Consider the following 25897-nt stretch of genomic DNA (forward strand, 5'->3'; position numbering starts at 1 on the left):
CAGCTATATTGTATGGGAAAAGAATCTATTTTCAGTAAAAGAGAAAAAATAAATTTCTATTTCCAGGAAGAAAAAAAAAAAAAACATGAGAACTGAACAAATGTGATCGGGGCGCAGGGCAGGGGTTGGGGGTGGGGGAGCTGTGAGGTTGTATTGAAGGAATCACTTTCTTGCTGCCATCTGACCACAGAGAATTAACCACAGGGAAATGAAAGAAAGGCAAATCATTTTAGGATGGAAATACAGCTAGTTTTGAGGAAACAACCACCTTGTCTAACCTTTCCTGCCTAGCACTCTCCCCTCAACCTCTGCAGAGATGTCAGGAATAAAGGAACTTTGTGATACATAACCCAGTCTAGAACTGTCACTGGCTCTATGTGGTGCTGGGGGGGTGGGGCTTCTTATCAACCACACAAGTTGAATGGTGGTGTCCTACACTAATCATGGGGGGCAATTTGCAGAGGACAGGTGACTGGAGCAGACCCCTGGCAGGGTTAAAACTGTGGAAAGAATCCTGCGCAACAGAGAACACCAATAACCAACAGCCAGTAGAAATAACTGAACAGTCGGGTCTAAGTAACATCAGAGAAAGTGAAATATAGAACTCCAGTCACCTAAAGATCGGGAATAATGACAAGGAAAATCTTGTGAAAATTCAAAATCACCTTAGGAAGAAAAGAAAATCTCCTCAATTGCCTCCTGCTGTGCCAGAAGCTATAAGAGAGCAGTAAGACTGACAATATTTGTATGTTACCACAAGACAAATAATGGAAAGAATAAAACTCACCATATCCAAACCAGAAGCCATTGGAATATAAGCCCATTCAGCCTATCATCTTGTGAATCCTGAAAATGTAAAGCCTGGGTTAGAAAGTTAGAACAAGCTACACTGGTTTCAGACTTAAATGCGAAGGAAACTGAAGACACTAAAGATCATATCTAAGACAAACAGGAACTGTGCCAGTTGGCAATTGAAATAAAACATTCAAAAAAAAAAAAAAAAAAAAAAAGAAACCTCATTGCTGTGCTTCAAATATCCTCTATGCCAGTACATCTTTAAGTGGGCCTAAGTTACTACATGGTGGTTGCACCTTTGAAGTGCCTTTATAAATCTTGAGATTAATGATTATGGCTGTAAAGAACACTTGTAAACATGCTCTTCAGTTCCTTATGTTCTATGAAGAAACTTCTCCCTATTTTCAAAGTCCGTTCCTAAGATTCCACTTTAAACACACGTTCATAGTGTTAGTCATATATAATAAAGATGGATATGGCTCAAAGAGTCAATCTTCTGATATAAAAAAGCAATAACCTATGTTTGTCACTGCAGAATACTTATTTTTTAAAAAAAGCCAGGTATATCCGAACAAATATTGAACTACTTAACATACTGATGACTCCTTACACATTAAATAGCAAAATCCTTAACCTCTCTGTCTCTTTCTCTCTCTATCACACACACACACACACACACACACACACACACACACACACACACACACTCACACACACACACTCTCACACACACACACACACAGTTGTGTAAATTCCTATAAGGCCTGGACTATAGTTATTTTCTTTGTTACTGGAAGTAAATTCTTCTCATACTGCTTGAAGCAGAGATAAAATTCCAAGATTATGTTTTGAATTAGCGACTATGTTTACTAAAGGGATTTTGATTGTTAGTCTGAAGTAGTTGGCCATAAGACTGCTTTTGCAAGATTTCTGAATCAATGACTATTTTTCCTTTTATGAAGCACTCTTAAAGTGTTGAGGTTACAACCTCAATTTTATAGTTCAAACCCCAGAAGTAATCATCATTTCTGAGAGTATCACAACCCAGAAATGGAAAATGAGAAAGTATCCTTCCGGCCTGAGAAAGCTGCCAAAGCTCTTATCTGCCATCCCCAGTCGGATGACTCCACACACCTATGATGCTTGTCTTGTGGGCTTTCTTAATTTGATGAGTAGAACACCTCTCCTGAAGTGAAAACAGGGCTCAGAGAGTCAGTCTTCTAATGCACAAAAACAATAACTTATGTTTGTATCTGCAGAACACTTGTAAAAAGCCAGGCATATCAGAACATGATTGCATACATGAGTGGAGCCAAAGATAGACAACTCCCTGAAGTTCAATGAATCTAGAGCTTCAGGCTAACTGAAGAGATCCTGCCTCAAAGATAAAGGTAATCTAGACCTCAATCTTCTGTCAGATAAGTGGCTGGAAGAGATCCACCTTTGTAGGGGACACCTTCCTGCCTGGGGGCTGGTTACCAGGAATGGTGAGATGGTTCATAGGTTAAGAGCAATGGCTGTTCTTCCAGGGGTCCTGAGATCAATTCCCAGCAAACACATGGTGGCTCACAACCATATGTTATGAGATCTGGTGCTGTACACGTAGTTAGGGCTAGTTTCCTATTGTTTATGGTTGGTATAGAAAGGAGGTGTTCAGGCTTGGATACCACTTTCACATGACTTTAAGGTTTAGTTGAAATAGAATAGACATAGTTTGGATGTGGCATAAGCAGATTATTATATCTTCCTGTATTTTATCCTCGTGATTTTTAATTATGGATATTTAACACTGTTAAGTTTTAATCCTCTTTAGACTAAAAGGGGAATTGTAGGGGACACCCTAACCATGCCTGCCTAGGGGCTGGTTACATATGTGCCTGGCCATGACCAATTGGGGGTGGTCAGGGTGAAGTGAGGAAGGTTTAAGAGTGAGGGACACACATGTGAACCCCCATTTTCTACTTACGTCCTGCTGGCTGGCTAGGCTGTTCTGAGTAAGTAGGGTTCTCCTAAATAAATATCCTTATATCTATACCCGACTCCGTATTGATATTTCACTTTATACCTCCAAAGTGTTGTGTGTGTGTGTGTGTGTGTGTGTGTGCACGCGCGCTTCTTAGTCATTATTTTCTTAGTTATGTTTGGTGTGAAGAAGCTTTTGAACTCAATGAGATCCTATTTGTTGATGGCTGGTCTTATTTCCTGTACTGCCAAAGTTTTATTCAGAATGTTATTTAACTGTGCCTATAAATTGAAGCAGACCACATTTGGAGTGATAGTATAATATATATGATTAACAGAAGGAGGAAACATATAATGACTAAGAGAGATGGGGTGTGGTAAAGAATTTAGTGTATTAACCAAAACTAAGATTATATGATGATGTTTTTTGGAAACCCAATATTTAGCAAGCTATTTTCAAAATATAGTGCAAAAATAAGATATGGAATGGAATAACTACAATTCATGGTTTATGATGATTATAATACAAGGGTTATATTTAATAAACGTCTCAGTACAAGTCATGGATACATCCCTGGGAGTTATTGGTCAGGGAGTTCCCCAGAAGCCTCAAAACAACATGGGTTATTCAACATACCTACATGACAAGACCCCATTGTTGAAGATGTCGTAAACTTTGGCTACAGGACATAAGCAAATCAACCTAAAATAGACCAAGAAACTTACCTCTCACTCACTAAAAAACTTTCATAGTGCCTGAAGGTGCTGTGCAAACCACTAATGATGGTTAGTGCAAAACATTAATAATGTGCAAAACATTAATGATGTTACATAGTGCTGGACCCTTTATGCTACAACAATAACCTGCCAAGCAAGAGGTGCCCACCAGCACAGTAGTGAGGTAACTAATTGCTTTCTGCTTTTAGTCAAGACCTGTTCCAGGGTAGGGAACTTCATGCACCACACTGAAAGCCTATGATTTGAGAAGTCATAGGCCCTTGGCTAGAATCTGTTACTATTATTTTGCTCAGTGTTAACAAGATCAAATACCGAACATTTGCTTATATCCACAGGACCTGGGCTTCTCTTGATCTTAGTTGGAGAAATGTTTTTGTTTGTTTGATTTTTTATTGTTTGTTGTTTTTTTTTTTTGTTGTTTTGTTTTTTTCCAGTGGGCTTTAACAAATATTCCAAGGAATTAGTGATAATAGTGCGGATAACATGAAATTGCTTTCTCAGCCCTAAATGGAAATTATTTCTCAACCTCTTCCCACCCCTAAGCAAAGGAACATGGAACATAGTTGACTAGGAATCACAAAGAATATATAAGCTGGATGACAGAAAGGAGTGCTATGAAAACAAAACTCATGGAATTAAAGAAGCTATAGAATTTAGGAATTCAAAGCAACCATGGTTACCTGCCCTAGATCAGTCCAACCAAAATTACTTGGATGATATAGGTTTTCTGCAGGCTCCATCTTACTGAGGCACTATTGTCAGTTGATACCTGCTGGAGGAGGAAGATTCACACTTTCCTGAATCTGTGATCTGTGGCCATGGATAGATCTCTCATATGCCAATTGATGACCCTAGCTACACACACACACACACACACACACACACACACACACACACACACACACACATATATATAATATATAATATATATATATATATATATATATATGCATATATGCATCACTGGCTGGAATTAGTGAGTTAATTTAGAAAATGAGAGAGGAATACATCAGGAAATTGGTAGGGGATGATGATAGATGGGATTTAGAGGTATTTAAGAGGAAAGTATAGATGTTATTTTCCTGTTTCATTGTATCCATATATAGAATTCCCAAGAGGGAAAAAAAGAAAATTCAGTAAACAATTAAAAAAAACATAATTAAAACTCTAAAATAAAAACAGATGGAGAGTGATCAAAGAAAGATGTGGATGTTAATCTCTGACTTTCATATGTGTATGTACACACAAGCACCCATACATACACACAAATGTGTACACCCATGTTACTAGCTATACCCACTATATACACATGCACATGCACGCACACATTCACACATTGCAGTATATTCAATCCCACTGAGAACTCCACATTTATATTTGCATTAATTAAATAAAATCAACTTTGGGTCAAAAGGCTGAGCCAGCAACTAGTTGACAGAAAGTAATCATAGAGAGTCAGAGGGAACCTGGAGGATGGATAGAGAGATGCACAGGAAGTAGAAGGAAGGGACATTGAGTGTGACAGTCTTTTCTGTTTGGTGGTGTGGAAGGACACTCTCTTTTTGAGACTACAGTGAAGAGTGAAGTTCAGCTACTTGCTCCTCAATTTCTCTGAACTAGCAAGATTTCATACCAGCCTTTGATACCGAGTCTTATTGGTAAACATAATGATAGACTTTGAGTTAAAAACTACATTTGGGGTCGGGCGTTGGTGGCACACGCCTTTAATCCTAGCAGTAGGGAGGCAGAAGTAGGTGGATCTCTGTGAGTTCGAGTCCAGCCTGGTCTCCAGAGCGAGTGCCAGGATAGACTACAAAGCTATACAGAGAAACCCTATCTCAAAAAACCAAAAAACAAAACAAAACAAACAAACAAACAAAAAAAATACATTTGGTGGCAGCAACAGGAGGCAGATACAGCCAGATGTAAAGGTCCCACACACCTGCTGCCTGAGAAGCCAGCCAGTAACTCAGCCACAATTACTGGCTGAAAACAGCACTAGATTCACCTGCAGTCAACACTTCTCCTAAAGGAATGTTGTTTCTACACCTCTGAAATCACTGAGAAATGATAACTGGCCTAATACTTTTCACTTTGATAAGATGTTTTCAACCTCTATTACCCTGTTCCTTCACCTAAATTTTTGCCATGCCATTCAAACTATGCCAAATTTCACTCTTCAGCCCAAAGTAATCTTCAGATATCTGCTAATATGATCTCTTAAAAATATTAATCAGAGCATGACCCCTTTCTAACTATTACAGTAATTCTCCACATCATATTAATAATGAAGCTGCTTTGCTCTGCCAACAAATTACATGGAGAGAAAAAATAAAGCTTTTGTAAGAATAGTTTATTCCAAAGAGTACTTTGAATAAACTGTCAGAGCTCAGACCAAATGTGCTTTCTCTAAAGAAATGCATTTTGTCCTCATCATGTCCTATCTTCTAAGTTTAGGTACACTCATTTGTTAAAACTATTAGTTCCTCCTTATTTACATTCTTTTTATAAAATAAAACTTATGGGAAAGTTTTATATATTCTATAGTTACATTTTTAAACTACTGCCTCTCCTTATAAAGGTGCACTAGTCATGGAAATAAAAATCATATTAATTTTTATTTAATTAATAAGAACAGTCCCTGGTATTTTATATTTGTTACAACACACCTGAATATTAAGTGTGCCTGCATTTGCTATGAACTATGTGTTTTGTAAATTAGAACCTATGTACATGGTGGCAAAAGAATGCCCTGTGCTCCACAAAGTCTTTTTGGAACAAAACCTTTCTGTTATTTTGGTTTTGATTCCAGTGGTTTTATTTTTCAGAGGCCAAATATAGTCTAAAGTATTAAATATAAAAATTCTGCAACCAAAAAAATCCAAATTTTAATATTTCCTGACATTTTGAGAATGGTGTTGAAGTGTCACAACATCCTGCTCTGGCTGGTCTACAATACGAATCACCCCTTTATTCATGATGTCCACATTGCATAAGCTGTCCCATTGCTCTCTCAGCAGCTGCCTCTGTCACCAGATGGACAATCTCACTGTGACTGACCGTGGTTGAGTAGCTCTCCTGCTGTGTAGTATTCATAAAGGGTGAAAGTGATAACTTGGGGGAATTTGGGAGTGACAGAGTCAAGCTATTAAGCGACTCCTACAAGTGAAAAAGTGGAAGTTTTCCATTCCATAAACACAGTTAAGAAAAACAATCTAACATACTCAGGTCACTAAAATCTGTGCTAAAAATTAGTCTTAACTATCTGAAATGGTGAGGAAATTAAAAGACACTTGTACACATTTTGCTGATATGCTTCATAAAGTTGTGAATATTACGGCCACAGTGAATGATAATGGTTAGTTCACATGTAGAAAACATTAAATTTGTGTTCACATGAACAAATTATGGAAAAGCATCAAATGTACATGTATGTATGTAGTTTCATTTTTTTCTTTTCAGAGGAGAGTGCAAACGCTGTCCCTCACCACCACAAATTAGGCAGCTGGGTTTCCTGAACTTGTAAAAATTACAGAGGTCTGCACATCTGGAGTGAAGTGGATAATCCTTGCTCAGGGAAAACCACGATTGTGATCATGGATCTCCCTGGTCAGGTATATATATGGCCATAGTTTCAGAGAACCATTGTTAGTCTTATAACATAAACCCTGAAGTTTGCTGGGAGCACAAACGTCTTTGCACTCATAGATAGCACAAGGGAAACCATGAATGTTAAACATACAGTGTTGTCACTTTAACGGGAGATGTAAAATCCATTTTCTAATCTGAAGCCTGGGAATAGAAGTGGCTAATAATGTTGGTGGCCCCTGTGCTATCTGTAGAGTCAGTCATTACCTCGCTCCCCTAGAATCCCACATGCAGGGCTAATAATCTAATAATGTAAGTGACCTTCACTCTATCTGTAGACCCAGTTCACACCTAACTTGCGCAGACTAGTGCTTTTCTCAGTCATTATCCGTAGAACGTTATCTTGTACACTCTTTCTCAGGCAATCTATAGAACACATCTTTTGGAAAGAGGCCACTTGTACTTCACAAATAATTTCAATGTAGACATGCCTGAAGCCTTATTGTGCACAAGGGATTAAGTTAATTGTTACTAGGAAATCTTTTCCCCCAAATAGAGCTGCACTTAAATATGGCTAAAATAAACTGCCTGGTATTAGACTCTGAAAGTTTAAACCAAAACCAGCTACTGATTCTTGTTAAATAGATTTATTTATTTCTTGTGTTCCACTGATTGTTATTCTGTCAGCCCTGGTGTTTGCAAAGATCTCCCACAGATGATTAGATGGAAGGACTGGTATTTAAAAAACTGAAAATATGTATATGAACACTTTTGCCACATGTATGTATGTATGAATCTATATATCTGTATGTACACATTTATATGGTTAAAATTGCTCAGAATGATACTAATATTGATTGTAGTGTCTTATGACATAAGATTGAACTAGAGTATAATTGATAGATTAACGATAATAAGGGAAATATATTTTTACTTTAGACTATCTTAAGATTGCTGTATTGTCTTGTTTATTAAATATTGGTGTGTGTGTGTGTGTGTGTGTGTGTGTGTGTGTGTGTGTGTGTGTAAATACAACATTCTGAGTCCATTTAGTATTGCTCATGTATGCTTGTTTAGTGGTGACCATTTCATTATTGGATAACCAATTAGGTAGCTCATCCCTAGAGGAGACTGGTTCTCATTCTCCATATTCATTAATTGCCTGTTGCTATTCATCTAGGGCTGTGAGCCCATGAGAATTCCCCATTAGTGTTGGCATACCAACAGTTGTTGTAATAGGTCAGGCCATGTCAGTTATATTTTTGAGATTGCATATAAACAGGCAAGCTTGAAGGTAAGACGAAGGGAACAATGAAAAGAATAAAAAAAGATTTTATTATAGAAAACAAGGGATTAAAGATCATCAAGATATATTGTATAAATAAAAAACTGGAGGCTGAAATAAATGACATGATTTTATTTAATGTTTAATAAAGTAAAAATTTTACCAATATACCAATATTGTGTGTGTGTGTGTGTGTGTGTGTGTGTGTGTAATAACACTACTTTCAAAATCCTACTACTAACATGGAGTTACTGGCAAATGTTAACTTCTGGAAGAAGTTGAGTATGTTTTCTCTAAGAGTGTAGCACGTGGTAAATTGCACATGTTCTAGTGGAAGACCACACCTCCAAAACTATTTGGGCTACAAAAATTGGTTTTGATGGTAAAAATATTAAACAAACAAACAAATAACAAAAGGGATATCAATTTGAATGATTAGACAAAGAAAGTGGATGTGAGAAGTGTTGAGCTGTTTCTATAATCAAAACCCACTAAATTCTCAAAGAACTGATAAAATTTTAAAGATTGTAAAAGGAGTTCATAGGTGCTATCTAATTTTGGATGATAAGCATAATTATGTTGTGTATGTTTCTCTATCTTTAAATGTGATAATTAGAAATTCATATTATAATTCTAATCGAATTTGATTTTTAAGAATTATGAGAAGAATAAAAAGAATAGATAAATTATAACTCTTACACAATGTCTGTTAGCATTGCTTTAAAAGCTTATCCACATGAGTGCTTCCCTAGAGTAAATTTCTATACCAGAAAGTGAGTAGTATCTAATGAGGTTCTGGATCTCTCCAGACCTGGAAGAATGCATCCAGGAAAAGTTGTCTTGACTTGCCAGCAAGGCAAGAAAAAAGTTGCTTTCCGGAAAACTCTTTCATTTATATATTCTCCTTGATGAACTAAGGAGTCACTAATAGGGCTGGAGGTCAGATCAGAAAGACAACAGTTATTTAGGACAAACTTTATGAACAGAGGATTAAGAATGCTATGTAGAAAACTTCTTCTTAACTGGGAAAGAAAGCATTTAGGAGTTTATCTGCAGAGATATAAAGATCAAGAGCTAATGAAATCAATTACACCAGTATCGTTTCCCGATATGATAAAATAAAAAACATTTTATTGAAATTTTATGTATCATTTCTTGCTTTTAGTGTTACAAATCACATGTACCATAAAATGTTCCACTTTAATCATTTTTGTTATTGTTTTGAGATTATAATTTAATTATAACATTTATTCTTTTCCATCCCTCCCTTAAGACCTTCCTATATATATCTCTTCCCACTCGCCTTTGAATGCATACTCTCTTTTATCATCAATTATATTTGCATGCATATACATATTTTAGACACACACACACACACACACACACACACACACACACACACACACACATATATATATATATATATATAATATATATATATATATATATCCTAATACAGCTTTTTTGTCCATCTGATGTTACTTGTTTGTGTGTTTTCAGAATGGACCCTTTAACACTGAACAACTAGATGGTAAGCTCTTCCTTGAGGACCACTTTTCCCATTCCCACCTTTCGTCAGGTGACTGCATCTCTTTGTGCAAGGTTGAGGCCTTGGGGCTTTAAAAAACATTTTCTTAAAAGTATTTTACATCTTCAGTTGATATATATTTATCATTTTATAAAATGGAATAATTTTACTGCAAAGGCACCGAATAATCTCAATAATTGATTTTATTCTAAAGTTCATAAAATACTGGCATCATTTGTTTACTTATCTATCTTAATGTAATTGGAAACAAGTAGTTTGCCCTTTGTGTTACCAACAGTCTTCCACAAAGCAACTGAAGTTTCAACTGAAAGTCTATATCCTTATAGAAACTCTCAATCTTTTTATTGTTTTATTTTATATTCTAATTAGTCCTAAAGAATCATGTTTAATTATTGGTATTGAGTCTATTACTATTTTTTATGTTTTCCTTCTTTTTGGTTTATATTTTGGCTTTCATTGTTCTAAATATTCTAAGTGAACCCAGGCATATTTTAAATTGAACCAAGAAAGCACTTAATGGTTTTTTATGAGTTGTAAATACAATACAAATTTAAATGGTTAAAACATCATTTGAAGAATATGATTCTTTAATTTTCAGAAATTTTAACATCAGTTGCTAAAAATTGTCCAGAGACCGTTGTAATAATTAGTTTCCAAGTCTGAGGTCACTCTTTACAATGAATTTTGATGGTTCAATAATTAATTCTGTTTGCTAATAATAAAATAGGGATGGTGAGAGTAATTAACATCATTTAGGAAACCATACTTCCCTCTGCATTGATGAATGCAAAGTTCCCCAGTGAGACCCCTTCTGCTTTTCTGGGAATTTCATAAAAAAATAAAATTGTTAGTACCCATTTTCAGGTGTTTGCATATTCAGTTCACTGTATATTCACTATAATATTTTAAAATAGGATCATTCTAGTAGAATTCATTGAAAACCATTAACTAAGAGTTCAAGTGATATTGATAGTAAACTATTATTCATTGACATTTGACTCTATTTGAAGAATGGTAGAGGTTACTATGATTAGTAGAAAATTCAGTCTCTCATACATAAAATTACTCTTCCCTTCTGGAAATGTCAGAAGTTGTAATCATCCACAAGTATCTGAACAACATTGAGCCATTAACTATCTGTCATGGGTTGTGGACATACGAGAGGCTCACAAGTCCCCACTGAAAACAACAGAGAATCAGCACAGTCTCTGGATTATGAATGTGAGCATCTGTTCCCACAATGAGATACATTCCTTGTTTATGTCTTATATTCCCAAGGAAGATAAAGAAACTGACTTTGAAAAGCACACAGGAAACACTTTGGTAGCTACTTTCATTCCATGAAGAGTATCAGATAGAGTATCATAGGAAATTCTAGGGTTGCATATTGGTATAATGAATATTTGAAATGACCCCATTGACATGCCATAGAGGCTATGAAGAAAGCATTATCATCATTAAAATTGGCAGAAATTAATTTTCTGCATAGGTAATCTGTCACCTGCTCAGGGAACAAATTTGCTGCTATGGAAAGCATCCCATAGGTTGACTCTCTAAAAGGCTTTCCAGAACACCTATTTTGCACATAAGGCAGTATCAGGTGATTCCTTGGTTCATATGTGTATTTTATGAAACCTGTGATCATGTGCATAGATCTGGCTTCATGAGGAGCAAACTCAATCACGGTCACTACATGCTGCAGGACCTAGGACAGCTAAATTAGTGAACATGACCATGAAGGCTGCTTTGTGCAGGTTCGCATTAGCCAGATATAATGCTATTAAATATCAGTATTGTGAAAAAAAGATTTTGTTAAAATCAGGCTTTTATGTGTGGTGTATTTATTTACAGGGTTTATTAAAACTTGTTAGTAATAATTGAGAACAGGTATTATTCTGCACACCATGGTGACTTGGAACTCATGATCCATATCCCTGACTTCCATGTGTTTGAGCTAAATTTTTGACATGAGACATGTCAAATTATTCTTAAATTATTCTTAAATAAGTGATATACAAGGTTGACACCCAACTAACAATCTAAGCAACAGAGAAGAGGCTACTTTAAATACCCTCCCTAACAATGAGATTGATGACTAACTTATATGCCATCCAAGAGCTTTCATCCAGCAGCTGATGGAAGTAGAAGTATACACTCACAGCTAAACACTGAACTGAACTGGAATCCAGTTGCAGAGAAGGAGGGGTGCTGAGCAAAAGGGTCAAGACAAGGCTGGTGTAACCCACAGAAACAGCTGACCTTAACAAGGCGGAGCTCCTGGTCCCTAGACTGATAGCTGGGAAACCAGCATGGAACTGATCCAGACCCCATGAATGTGGATGTCAGTGAGGAGACCTCAGAAATCTATGGGGCTTCTTCTAGTAGATCAGTAGTTATCCCTAGCATTAGAACGGACTTTGGGAGCCCATTCCATATAGAGGGATACTCCCTGAGCATAAACACACGGAGGAAGGCCTTGGCCCTATCCCAAAGGATATAACAGACTCTGAATACCAAACCCCATGGAAGACCTCATCCTCCCTGAGGAGCAGAAATGGTATTGGATAGTTAGGGTGTTATTGGGTGGCAGGGGAGGAGAAGAGAGAGAGGGAACTGGGATGTAAAAGAAGCTTGTTTCTAATTTAAATAAAAAATTGAAAAATATATATTAAAATACTAAATTACAAAGAAATACTCTTGTTCTATTATTTTCCAAACCATGTTTATTGGTCTTGTCATATTCAATATTTTATATAGTGTGCATTTGTCCTAAAATTGTGTAGGGCAGTTTTAACATTGTTTTATAATTATTATCTTTTAATGTATAGATAAAAAATTTGAAATTTAAAAATGTTCTTTTATATATGTGTAGGACAATGTATTTCCCAAATGATTCCTTATGGGAAACTAAAAAATATATAAAAATTATAATAAATTCAGTTAAACAACCCTTTAGAGAAAGCTACAGAACTTCAAAACCCATTCTTAATGGAAGGAAAGTTATTGAAGAAAGACAAGAATTTAAATGTTTTCCAATGATGGGCTAAAAATAAGACACATTTCCAAATCAATGATATTGTAACACATGTAACCTTGGTCAAATATTAAGTTTCCCAACTTGTAGAACAATCATAAGTGCACACATGTGTACACACACACACACACACACACACACACACACACACACACACATATGCTTCTAGATTTTATCTCTAGACGAAAAACAAATTACATGTGTATATGTATATATAAAATTATTAGCTGTCCTTTGGCCCAGATATAAAATGTATAGTTATTAATGTCTTCAATGTGCAGGTGTGATTATGTTTCTCAGAAAACTTTTCTATTTTGCATGACTGTTTATTGATTTTTTTTTACACTATTTGTTAGGGATGGGGCTTAGGACAGACACTGTTGCATAAATCTAACTGACAAACAAAAATCCAATGGATGTATCAAAATATGGAAAGGAATACTCTTAGAGAGATTTATTTCTTCTCTTTTTTTGGAGTTTTTTATTTGAATTAGAAACAAGATTGTTTTACATGTAACTCCCAATTCCCACTTCCCCTTCCCTCCTCCCCTACCACCTTCCCCAAGGAATAACCCTACCTATCACATGTCATTTCTGCTCCCCAGGGAGGATGAGGCCTTCCATAGGGTGTCAGAAGAATCTATGGTATCCTTTGGGATAGGGCCTAGGCCCACCCTCATGTGTCTTGGCTGAGGGAGTATCCCTGTATGTGGATTGGGCTCCCAAAGTCCACACCTATGCTCGGGATAAATACTGAACTACTATGGAGGTCCTGTAGATTTCCAATGTCTCCTCACTGAAACCCAAATTCCTGGTATCTGGATCACTCCCATGTGGTGTACCAGCTATCAGTCTGGGGACCAAGAGCTCCCCGTTTTTCTAGTCAGCTGTTTCTTCGGTTACACCAGCCTGGTCTGGACCATTGTGCTCATCAGTCCTCCTTCTCTGCAACTGGATTCCATTTCAGTTAAGTTTTTAGCTGTGGATGTCTGCTTCTACTTCCATCAGTTCCTGGATGAAGGCTCTAGGATGGCATATACGTTAGTCATCAATTTCATTATCAAGAGAGGGCATTTAAGGTAGCCTCTCCTCTGTTGCTTAGATTCTTAGTTGGTGTCATCTTTGTATATCTCCAGACCTTTCTCTACTGCCTGATTTCACTGTAAACTTGAAATGTCTCCATCTATTATGGTATCTCCTTTCTTGTTTTCTTCTATTCTTCCCCCAATTCAACCTTTCTGATCCTCATGTCCTCCTGACACCTCCTCTTCTCCCCTTCTCATTCTGCTAGCTCCCTGTCCCCTTCTCCCTTGCTCCCAATTTTCTCAGAATATCTTGTCCCTTTCCCCTTTTCCAGGGGACCATGTATGTCTCTCTTAGTCTTCTCCTTGTTTACTAGCCTCTCTGGCAGTGTTGGCTGTAGGCTGGTAATCCTTTACTCTATCTCTAAAATTCACATATGAGTGAGTACATAACACGTTTGTATTTTTGTGATTGGGTTACTTCGCTCAGAATGGTTTATTCTAGTTCTATCCATTTTCTTGCCAATTTCAAGATTCCATTGTTTTGTCTTCTGAGTAGTACTCCATTGTGTAACTGTACCACATTTTCTCACTCCATTCTTCAGTTGAGGAGCATCTTGGTTGCTTCCAGGTTCTGGCTATTATAAATAGTCCTTCTATGAACATCGTTGAACATATGTCCTTGTTGTATGAATGCGCATCTTTTGGGTATATGCCTAAGAGTGGAATTGCTGGATCTTATAGTAAATTGATTCCCATTTTCCTGAGGAGTCACCATACTGATTTCCAAAGTGGCTGTACAAGTTGGCACTCCCACACGAAGTGGAGGAGTATTCCCCTTTCTTCACATCCTCTCCAGCATAAACTATCATTGGTGTTTTTGATTTTAGCCATTCTAACAAGAGTGAGATGGTACCTCAGAGTTTTAATTTGCATTTCCCTGATGGCTAAAGATGTTGAACACTTATTTGCCTTTCAGCCATTTTAGATTTGTCTATTGAGAATTGGCTATTTAGTTCTGTACCCCACTTTTTCATCAAATTGTTTGTTGTTTTGGAGACTCCCTTCTTGAGTTCCTTGTAGAAAATTGAAGGATCTCCCATGTTCTTGGATAGGTAGTATCAACATAGTAAAAATGGCAATCTTGCCAAAAGCAATCTACAGATTCAATGCAATCCCCATCAAAATCCCAACACAATACTTCACAGACCTTGGAAGAACAATTCTCAACTTTATACGGAAAAACAAAAGACCCAGGATAGACAAAACAACCAGTACAATAAAGGAACTTCTGGAGGCATCACCATCCCTGACTTCATGCTCTATTACAGAGCTATACTCTTGAAAATAGCTTGGTATTGGCACAAAAATAGACAGATAGACCAATGGAATAGAGTTGAGAACTCTGATATTAACCCACACACCTATGAACACTTGATTTTTGAGACAGAAGCTAAATTTATATGATGGAATAAAGAAATCATGTTCATCAAATGGTGCTGGCATAACTGGATGCTGGATGTAGAGGACTGCAGATAGATCCATGTCTATGCACAAAACTTAAGTCCAAATGGATCAAAAATCTCAACATAAATCAAGCCACACTGAATCTATTAGAAGACAAATTGGGAAATATCCTCGAATTAATTGGTACAGGAGACTGCTTCCTGAACATTACTCAAGAAGCACAGACACTGAGATCAACAATTGATAAATGGGACCTCCTGAAACTGAGAAGCTTGTGGAATGCTAAGGATACAGTCAGTAAAACAAAAACCATAGCCCACAGACTGGGAAAAGATATTCACCAACTTTCTTAACTCTTAAAGTGAAAAAAATGCCTTCAAAATTATAAATAATTTCTGTTCAATTTTGAATATCTGGTGATTTGTCATAATTGAAGAACAATTTAAAGAGTGGTAGTTCCCATCTCTGAAAGTAAGCAGCCTAGTCCTTCTATTATACCACTACATAGAGAACATACTGTTACTGGGATGATCACAAGATTTGACTGTAGCACACAAAATGCTGAAAAGATTACATGAATGCACAAATAAGGCATATTTCAATTCTCAAACTCGAAAGTATTGGTCTGTAATTTCACAAGGGCACATGTTATAATAAAGTACTAAAGTTTTCTAATTAAGTTGTTTTGCATCTTACTAAGTGATATGCCTGGCATTTTACAAATAAATATCAGTCATGATATAGGGCAAAATAATGGATCCGAACTTCAAAGATATTTGTCAATGTAATCCATAACTATTTTCAGATACTGCCTCCAGGATACCTTATCATATTCATATGCTGTAAAAACAATTTAGACTGAAATTCTATTTATACAGAAGTATTATCACACAAAACCAAATGGAATAAAGTATTTAATACACTAAAATGTCATCTAAATATCTTCCATGTTCTACTATATCAAGCGCAAACAAAACTTCATTCACTTACTATTATATAACTGTGTATATAAAATAGTAAGATGTGTGTGTATCTTACTCTTTTTCTCCTAACATGCTAAGAAAGTGCAGTACAATCCATACTATTAATGAATGGCACAACAATAAATGTAATGAAAAGATAAAGATAGATGGATCAGAGGCTTCTTGGAAGGAGAATCCCATGTCTCTCTCCTGATAGTTGGTGCTTAACCTGTCTTCTCTGGGGTCCATTTGCCAGTTGGGTGTGATCAACCTCAGATTGCCTCTTGCCACTAAAATATGCATGAAAGGGATCTCCCTGAAGTGTGTAGCATGATAGCAATTAGCTGCAAACAGCTCCTGTCTTTTGCTGACTCTTCTTTCTCCATGAGAGATGGCAAATCTTGACTTTCTTGGCAAAAATAAATAATAAATAGATAATAAATAAATAAATAAATGTATTCCCCTGGATTTAATAAATGTAGGTTAGTCTAGATCTCATCTGAACCCACATTCTTATCACTTATTCATTCTTAGTGATCATGTTGTCCTCTCTTCCATGTACCAGAGACCCATTCTTCTGGTGCATACTTCCTTCTGAAATTAACTCTGCGTTCATGGATGGGAAGATCCAAGCAGGAGAGTTGCTAAATAATTATTGCTACTTTTAGTAGTGATTGTTAGGAAACCTGATTTAACCAATTGTATACTCTCTCAGGTATTCCTGTCCTTGTTTTAGATAATTTCCTAAATTGGAAGTCTTGAGTCTGACATATGTAACACTAATTTGCCATGATTATCATTTTTGAAACTCCTCCTCAACTGCTAACTTAGTTAATCTAGATTTCAATGAACTATGATTTATTACTCCATACTTCTATTCCCAAGAATCTAAAGTAGATTCAGTCCACAATATTATCTAAATTGTTTAGTTTGCATGTCTGCAATACTTAAGGTGACTACCTGACATCTTTATTTGATTCTATAATATGAAATTATGTTCATTTGTCAGAAATTGTGTCTGCAACTTGAATTTTCATATTTCCCAATGTGGTAATAATTGCTTCGATACTACTTCACCATACTAGGTAGTGAGGGTAATTATAACACTCTTCCAGCCCTCTGATCAGAAAACAGCTATGTACATGGCATCTTGCGGTAATTATCTGTGATGGTACCTAGATGAACGGTTTGAAATACCTTCCTAGCTTTAGTGTTTAAAATACAGTATAAATCTTTTGGAGTCATTAAAATAGGTGTGTACATAATTTTTTTCAGAAACAGTTTTATTTGCTCCAAAGGTTTCTAAGGAAATACTACTTCCTCAAGATGTTCTTGCCCCCCACAACTTCAAGTAAATAGTTTCTCTTCTTATCCTTTTAGTTTTTTTTCTTTCGATTCATGGCACTTAACCTTCGTCTGACACACATACATATTATTTGTTAGTAAATTCAAGGGCGATGTTCCAAAGTTGTTCTGATTTTTTTCACTATCAATTCCTAATTAAATGTGTCAAACTAAACATACTAAAAGTGCCCACCAGTTCTCTCTCACTCAAAATGGCTGTGCCCTATCTGAATCTCCTCTCGACAACCGAACAGCACATTGATAACATTTTTGAAGGGGTTTCCCCCCAAGTCTTTTCCTCTGTTAAGATGGTAATTATGGTGGGTTAGGAGTAGCGTCTATCACCTTTTTGTTAGTAAGGACATTTTAGAAAAGGCATAACAGTAGCAAACAAGAGAGGCCTAGGGGAGAGAGTTCTAAACAGTAGCCTCAATGGGCATTCACATGCTAGAAGTCTGGGCTCGCCAAAGCGGTAGTAGCTGACTTTGCTCGCCTTGCTGCAGTTCACTGCAGTGTGGTCATTCCCACCACATCTGTAGCAGTTGATTTGGGTGCAGTCTTTCTGGATGTGCCTGAATTCGCAGCAGATGTAGCATTTCTTCTGCTCTTCCTGCTGGTAGCAATCATGAGCCAGATGACCAGGTCTCATCCAGATGTAACAGCACTGCTCGCTCTCTTGTTTAGTCTGGGTACAGTCTTTAGCAATGCGGCCTCTTTTCCCGCAGTGGTAGCAGGTATCCTGGAGAAGATCACGGTCCTTGGCATAATGACCAGTTTCACGACAGCAAAAACAGATGTCGGATTAGCTGGCAGAGCTGCATTGAGGACCTTGGCCACGACTTCTTGGTGTTCGCCTGCGAGTTCCTCCTTTAGGACACTCCCGGGCCCAGTGGTCAGGGCGTCCACACTTGAAGCAACTTTTACTGCTTATGGCTACGCTAGATCCGGCATGTACATAATTTTGACTTACTTGTATCTGTATCTACTTTTAATTCATAGTGTGTTTCTCAATATTTTGTGTACCTATTGGACTTAATAATGTTTGTAATTCTAAGTTTGGTGGTCCGTACCAGTAATCTCAGTCCATTGAGGGTGAAAGGAGGGGATCCAGGAGTTCAAGGCCTGTCTCAACTATATATTAAGCCTGAGCTGCATGTGACCCTGTCTCAAAGGTATTATGTTTGTGCCCTCAAACTTAAAATACAGAAGTGGAAAACACTAAAATTTTAAAATAATTTAAAAGAAGATATGGAATAGTAAATATTTCACCTACAGAAATAAAGAATGTGAAAATTATTAAACTTAACCAAAATTTTATGTGTTAATGCTCTTAAACAAGATTAATCCATTTTTGCTCATTTACATATGGCATAGGCAATCAATATCTTCAGCAAAAGAAAAAAGGCCAGCTTTTATCATCACTTATGAAAGTCTCTGAGACAGAATACACAAATGTTCAATCATCACAGCCTTCAGAGAGGAAGCTCAAAAAAGAAGAAAGAAACTTGTCCTGGCTGTGCCAAAGGAAACTTGAATAGGGAAGGCAGGAATTCCTGAAAAGTGGGCATGGTTCTGGATTTAAAGTGGGAGTGGAGTCTTTTTAGTCCTTTTCTCAGTGTATGAAGTCCTTGAGGCATGAAAGTTCTGATCTCAACTCTCTAGGAGACACTGGAACATCCTCCCAGACTTGATTTACTGTTCTCTTGGAGACATGTCAGCAAAGAGCAAAATAGGTGCTGCTATACTATTATTAAAATAAGAATAGCAGGAGTTCAGTGTGCACTTAAAGCGGATTTGACAGAAGGGAAGAAAGATTAAGGAATGAAATATCGGGATGTTAGTATCAAGTCAAAGACTGAAAAGTTAAACATACTAGGCAAAGTGTTTTATGTTCTTAAAGGCAGAAAAAAAAGTGTGTTATTTTGCTTGAGATTTCTGCACCACTTTCATTCCTGTCATTTGGGGTCTTTTGAACACTACAGCTCTGAAAATGTATGCCCCTGCCTCAGCAGGTTACAGTGACTTGGTGCCATTTGAAGCTAGGTTTTTAGTACATTTAACATGACTAATAGACCTTTCAAACTGTAGTATGATATCTCTACTGAGAAACTTTGTCATATTTTTCTTCCTTTAAACAATTGATTGAAAAGTAAATCATTTCTCACTGTAGTAGCATTGTTATATAATGCATAAGACATTCAAAGAGAAAGGAATCTTCTAATGACAAGACCAGAGTAAGGCACTTCCACAGTGCTGTCTCAGGTTACTTTTCTTTTCATAGCATGCTTTACAGAATATACAGTGTTTCACAAAGACTTTGTACACTAGTTGGGATAAAGACATAGATTTTCTATAGAGTATTGAATGCTATTTACAGAAAATTTTATAGAAATATCTCAGTAATAAATATATTTTTGCAGTAGGCTAAAGCATCCTTTTGGTATATGAGAAACAGTGGTACAGCTGTAGCTTGATGTAGATCAATTCCCAATTTTCTGGGAAAGCACCATATTGACTTCCATAGTGGTTCTAAAAGTTTACACCTCCACCATCTATGGAGAAGTGATCATCTTGTTCCAAGTCCTCACCATCATGAGTTGTCACTTGCATTTTTGATCTTAGCCATTCTACCAGGTTTAAGGTAGAATCCAAAAGTAGTTTTGATTTGCATTTCCCTGAAGACAGGGGAGGTTGAACATTTAAGTGTTTCTCAGCCATTTAACATTCCTCTATTAAGAATTCTATGTAAATCTATAGTCCACATTTTAACTGGTTTATTTGGTTTGTTGATATGTAGGTTCTTGTGCTCTTCATATACTTTGGAAGTCAGCCCTCTGTCAGATGTGGGGTTGGTGAAGATCTTTTCTGATTCTCTGGAATGTACTTTTGTCCTTTTACAGTGTTGTTTTAATTTTGGATCCTCCTATTAAGTTGCCTCATCCTGTTTTGTTTGTGACCAGTCTTAAATTGTTACACGGTGTTCAGTTTATATCCCTGGAATACTTGCCCTTTTCTGTAGGGAAAAGAAGGAATGGATGCTGGGTTGGTGTGTGGTTGTGGAGGAAACTAGGAAGAAACTGCAGTCAGGATGCATTATATGAGAGAAAAATAAATAAATAAAACATCTTTATATAATTTCAGGATAGAGCAGTGATGTATTTCAGCATGTTTTATGTTGAACTTTTGACAGCTGTAAACTTTTCAAAGGTAATTACAGAATATTTTACTTCACATATAATTTTGTGTCTAGAGGGTAAAACCTTAGGCTTTTGATATTTCTTTTGTCTTCATTGGTTCTACTCCAGTTTTCACCTCAATACCAAAGTGACTTCAGATTGTATCATTGCATATTGCTGCCTGGGGGCCAGCCTCCAGATAGCACAGGACTGGAAAGGAAACCATGGCCTTGGCACATGTTAGATTTTTTTCTATCTGAGGGTGTTAGGGAAAAGACACACTCTCCCTTGATGTTATCTTTCTTCTTTATTCTCTATTCTTCACATATTTTGTGTTCTTTCTACTGTATACATTTTTTTTCTACAGTTTATATACCCCAACAAAGTTTTTCAGGCAATGTAGGAATTACAATGTGGTTACAGCGTGTTTTAAAAGTGAATGAATATACAACAAACAGTAAAAAACAGAATAGTTTCTCTATCCCTTACATGATTAAATCCTTTACATACTACATGTCAAAAACAAATTAAACCAAGAACCCACATACATTCACACCCAAGCAACTTGTTATATATTAACAATGTAAGCAAGCAAAATATTTATATCAGTCAGGTCTTTCACTGGCAGCCTATATTTTGCAGTTACAAAGAAAGTGTCAATTACTTTATTGCTTATCTAATTGTCTTAAAAGATAATTTTATAAGAAATTGTAAAGGAATCACAAAACTAAACTTTTAAATTTGAAAAAGAATCAGTCAGAGCTACTTTAAACATTAGGGTGCCTACCCATTTCATCAACATTTTTTTATATTAGAAGATTGAAATTAGAAATGGGTATAAGGAATTAATCATCATTTTTGGTCATCAACCAATCTTAGCAAGGAAATTACATCACCTAGTAATAATTGGGCTGCTTTGTAATTTTAAGCCTAACCTTTTGAATCTATAACTCAGCTATGTCTCCTGTGAACTTTAAATTGTCTTCTTGAGTTTTTCATCCCAAAGCTATTATCCAAATATCTGATCTAACCTAAAGTTATTTTAAAGCTTTGTTTCATCTAGTGATGCAAACTGAAACCTGTGAGTGTCTTTCATTGTTAAGATTAAAGGAATTGGAGCCAGTCTGGTTCCTGGGATTCCATTGTTTTACTTTTTTCTTTTGCTTCCTTTTTTGCATAAACATTATTCCTTTTTTTAAAAATTAAAAACAAGCTTGTTTTACATGTCAATCCCAGTTCCCTCTCCCTCTCCCTCCACTCCTCTCATGCCCCCCACTGGCCCCCTAAACCATCCTCTTTCTGCTCCCCAGGGAGGGTGAGATCTTCCATGTGGGATCTTCAAAATCTGTCATATCATTTGGAGCAGGGTCTAGACGCTCTCCCATGTGTCTAGGCTAAGAGAGTATCCTTCTATTTACAGTGGGCTTCCAAAGTCCATTCCTGTACTGGGGATAAATATTGATCTACTATCAGAGGCCCCAAAAATTAACCAGACCTGCAAACTAACATCCATGTTCACAGAGTCTGGAACAGTCCTATGCTTGTTTCCCAGCTATCTGTCTTGGTTCCATGAACTCCCCCTTGTTCATTTCAGCTGTTTCTGTGGTTTTTTCCATCCTGGTCTTGACTGCTTTGCTCATCATTCCTCCCTTTCTGCAACTGGATTCCAGGATTTCAACCAGGTTTTTAGCTGGAGGTGTCTGCTTCTGCTTCCATCAGCTACTGGATGAAGGTTCTGGGATTGCATATAAGGTAATCATCAATTTCAATATTGGTAATTGTTTCTTAATCATTAACTTGAGCTAGAAACATTGTAGTTCCTTAGGTGAAACTCACAGGCCCTGTCTGTGTTGCATTTCCTTGTTTTTAATTTTTATTCATTAACCACTATATAAGCTAACATTATTATTACCAGGTGGACAGAACAGCTTATGGAGAAATCATCTTCATGACAACCACACATAAAAATGCCTAGTAGAGTGGGATGTGTCCATGAGATGAACACACTTCATTACAGGTACCAATTCATACCATGCCAGATATCAGAGAAAGATAGCAGCAGCAAATATATAAAGGCACAGCAGAAGCAAAAGACATTCCAGGGTCTGTGATCTCGGTGTCTTGCCTAATCAAGATTGATCTATGAGAGTCTCCTCCTGGTGGGCTGACACCTTGAACTTCAATTTCCAGTTGCTGCTCCTCTGACATGGACATGAGCAATTACAATTACTGCAAGAATGTGTTTTTTCTGGACATATACTGGGTGGAAGGTAAGTCACACTATATAAGAGTGTGTGCTGCAACAGCATGAGGAATTGATGTCTTATCACACTCAAACAAGCCAGTCTTATGAAAGAGCATTTACTTGCTGAAAATGTTGTTTGTGGTCAGCTATAGTTTTATTTTGTTGTAATAATCAAAACTCTATAGGCAGCTTTATTCTACTCCTGGACTATGTTTATTACTACTAATTTTAGATAGAGAAAAATAAGAAAAATATATATTTTCATACTTAAGTTACTACATTGGAAATTTTACTTGGTACTAATATCTAGTGACTAGTAATAGATGCACAAGAAAACTGAATTGTAATAAAATAATCTATTTAAAATAAAACTCTGGTAATGTTTTTCCTCATTTTAATAGTTTGTGATATTAGCTTTCTTTGCTTTTTTCATATATAATGTGCAACAGTATAGCAGTATATGCTAAGAAGAGATAACATGACTTTGCCCCATTTTCATTTAAGAAATAAATCTCATTTTACATGGCAACGTATGGGTTAATTAGAACTCGGTTTAGTATGATATGAAAAATTGTATGAGAACATAGAAAAAAATGATACACTCCTCAGTCAGGCATTTCAATCATACTCTAACAAGAAGCAGTTGATATAACAGCATCTGACTGTTGTGAGTTCCACACTAGAGGCTGGGGAAAACATTTCCTTGAAAATGTGGGTAGTAGGTGCTTATGTGCAGAAGTATGTATCTTTATTTATAGAATAAAATATTATAGGATGGTATTGAGTCTTACCAGTAGAAGAGGAATCTTCACAATTGACTCTAATTCAAGGTAAATCTGACACAGAAAACAAGATGCTTGATCCTGTCTTTTGAGATTCTGATGATCAGGTCCGGCACCCTAACATCTGTAACCTGTCCTTTGTAGAGCATATTCTGTCATACACCAAAATGCTTCCCATTCCCCAACACTGTGGGAAATTTCTTTTTGTTTATCATTTGAGGAGCAACTGACTTTATCTATTTAGGAGCAGTTCAATTTTCACGTCTTCAAAATCACCGTGTTATCTCTGAAAGTAGCTTTCTTACCACATCTGTCCCTGTGACTGTTGTCCTTTCTTTATAGCCTCCACTTTATAACCTGCTAGTCCTTTCTGTTGTTATTTTTCGTAGTTAAATATTAGCTTCCATATTAGTAAGGTATGATCAATGTAATTTAAAGTAATATTCACTTAAATAAAAATTTAACAGACAAACAATGTTACCATCTGTACTAAGAATGCAATATCACTTGATAGATGATAGTTAAGAATTTCTAGATTCAATTTTATTTATTTATGGCAAATATATTATAAATGAAAATTTGATGTAGTTTAATCTCATATTGAATAGCCGACAATAACTTATTAGGATTGTTTTTTCATTAGTTTGGGGTTTTTAAGAAATGCTGTGATCCAAAAATGAGGAGACAATTGCTTTTAAAGCATCAAACAATAAATAGCATACAGTCTTTAACACATTCTTATGAAGTCATTATTAATATTTGTACTGCCTGTGTAATATAATTCTTAATTCAACATAGGAATTGTTTATTAAGAAATAAATAAAGCAAACATCTAATAATAAGTCAATATTCATTAAAATTAATATCGATTTCATTTTTAAGATCTTATTTCCAAATTAAGGCACCAGAAAGAATACATGATTTTGTCAAGGTTTTTGTTTGTTGTACTTGTTCCTGTTCACTTATTTGTGAATTTGAAACAATACCTTGCTCAATAGCATTGGTTGCACTCACTCTAGATCCTTCTAGGTCAAATTTCTATCAATTCCAAAAGAGTTTTGATTTTTATCTTTTTTTCATGAGGACTGAGTGTGATCAACATATAGACAGTGGACAGCTTACAGATTTGACATTAACTCTACTTTTGAAGCCAAAATTTCTAAGGAAATTGGGCATTAAATTGTTTCAGACTTTCATGATTCCCCCATGGGAGGCCTCACTCTCCCTGGGGAGTGGATAAGGGGTGGGATGTGGGAGGCTGGTGGGAGGATGAGAGGGAGAGGGAACTGGAATTGCTATGTAAAATAAGAATGTTTTTAATTTAAATAAATATTAACAAGAAAAAATGAGAACAAAAAAAGTGTTTCTGAAACTATTTGTTTGTTTTTAATTGTAATATTCTATTGCTCTCATAGCAGCTGTGATTACCTAATCAAGACTAAAACAAGATCAAAAATGCAGATGGGATATGTCTTCTTTAGGCTCAGCCCTTTAAAAAGGAGCTATTGGAAGCTGATATCTGCTGGTAAAGGAATGGTCATTCTTAATTGATTTTATTATTTGACTATTGATTTTCCTCTGTTCCAGTGAATAGCCTCAAATTATGCACATATGGCAGCACTATCTATTCTTTGTGGGCTCCCTAAATGCCTTATTAAAGCTGTATTTGACATGATTAAGTATTTTTGTTTCTTCTTTACACATTTTATGTTGTAAATTGTGAGCAACTTAAAGAATCTAATGGGTAGGTCCTCTTCTTTTACTCATTTGATGGGAGAAAAATGTCTTCTTTTGGTTGACAAATGGTAACCTTTAATAAATTAATTGCTGCAAAAGCTCTAACTAAATTATTTTGTGAAAAAATATTAGTTCTGAAAATAGCTATCTGTAATACTTCATGGCCTGTGGTTGGTATCTGGTAAATAAATCCCATTCAAGCATCACATCA

General features: G+C 36.2%; 1 non-coding gene and 1 pseudogene across 1 annotated transcript; both read right to left on the reverse strand.

Annotated features, from left to right (window-relative positions):
* Nucleotides 1–6954: 6954 nt before the first annotated feature.
* On the reverse strand, nt 6955–7117 carry LOC113833022. The gene has a single exon (XR_003480569.1). It is a non-coding gene; the product is annotated as a U1 spliceosomal RNA (small nuclear RNA).
* Nucleotides 7118–18098: 10981 nt separating this feature from the next.
* LOC100757938 overlaps nt 18099–25897 on the reverse strand; it is a 92242-nt pseudogene continuing 84443 nt past the window's right edge.

This window comes from Cricetulus griseus (genome assembly GCF_003668045.3).
Source record: "Cricetulus griseus strain 17A/GY chromosome 1 unlocalized genomic scaffold, alternate assembly CriGri-PICRH-1.0 chr1_0, whole genome shotgun sequence".
Lineage (NCBI taxonomy): Eukaryota > Metazoa > Chordata > Mammalia > Rodentia > Cricetidae > Cricetulus > Cricetulus griseus.